We start from the raw sequence: 1,525 nt of genomic DNA, 5'->3' as shown, positions 1-1,525 counted from the left end.
TGTGGCTGCCTCTGGCTTAAATGGACACCAGCCAATCAAGGGATATTGGCCACACCTGCCAGGTGAGCCAAGGGGAACTGGATGGGAAAGCCAGGCTGCAGCAGCAGGATGTAACAGTGAGTGTGATGTTATTCATAGAGAACACCTTACTTCCAGCTCCAGCGAAATCAAGTCAAATTCTTTCGCCATTTTTCTGCGATACATATGTCGCCATGTTGCAGCCAGACAACAGTGATTGGTCCGAGTTGATCTGAGTCCCGTTTCTATGGCAACTACTTTTGCAAGTCAAAGTGAGTTTGTTGGAAGTCCACACCCCTTCCACTGAAGGAGAATCTGTCAATCAAATGTTGGAGGTGGGGCCAGTGGGCACCACATGCTTTTATTGCGACATCTGATTGGTCAGTTTATAACTTGAATAATAGAGCTGTGATGAGTATGTTATCTTGTGCTCATTTCTAAACTTGTATCATCCATCCATCCATCTTCTTAACCGCTTCGTCCCCTTCGGGGTCGCGGGGGTGCCGGAGCCTAACCCGGCTGCTGATGGGCGAAGGCGGGGTACACCCTGGAGAGGTCGCCAGTCTGTCACAGGGCCTCAATCACACACATCCACTCTCACATTCACACCTAGGGGCAATTTAGAGTCACCAATTAACCTATGAAGCATGTTTTTGGACGGTGGGAGGAAGCCGGAGTCCCCGGTGAAAACCCACGCATGCACGGGGAGAACATGCAAACTCCACACAGAAAGGTCCCAGCCGGGAGTCGAACCGGGGCCTTCTCGCTGTGAGGCGAGAGCGCTAACCACTGCGCCACCGTGCAGCCCTAAACTTGTATCATTTTGACAAAATATATTTATATTGAGAGTTAAATATTGAAAGTTACTTAAGATATAAGTTGATTTATTCTGGAATAATATACTTGCCTTTTTATTATTCATAATTATGTTAAGAAGTTACGGTTTTAAAGTTTTAAACTTTGGCATTCTGCTAGCTTTTTGGACTATTTTGGCATTTACTAAGATTTTTTAGGCTGTCTTGGAGTTGAGATAATATTCACATGCTATCTGTTTTGCTAATTCAGGCTTTTTGCAGTTTTTTGTGCTATTTTGAAGTTAACCTATTTTTTCCAGCTACACACTAGCTATTTTGGCTAACCTAAGGTTTTTTTTGTGGCTAATTTGGCATTTTGCTGATATTTTAGCTGCCTATCAACTTCAGTGTTTTTAGCTATCAATTTCAGCATCTTCAGCTATCAGCACTAGCATCTTCAGTGGCAAAATTCAGCTTACAGCATTCACACTAGCATTATCACAGGTAATGCTATAATATCTAGTCCATAATTATGTTAAAAAGTTAAAGTTTAAAAGGTTTCAAAATGTAGTTTTAGAATGTTCATTAAATGTTTATCCTGTACGCCCCGCAACCGAAGGTGTGTTTTAGACTTTGGCTCCTTGTGTGATTGAGTTTGACACCCCTGACCTACAGACACACACAGGCGTGTCTGCATGGAAAGCTGTCTAATT

This window comes from Oryzias melastigma, linkage group LG10 (genome assembly GCF_002922805.2).
Source record: "Oryzias melastigma strain HK-1 linkage group LG10, ASM292280v2, whole genome shotgun sequence".
Taxonomy (NCBI): Eukaryota; Metazoa; Chordata; class Actinopteri; order Beloniformes; family Adrianichthyidae; genus Oryzias; species Oryzias melastigma.
This window is presented reverse-complemented; position numbering follows the sequence as displayed.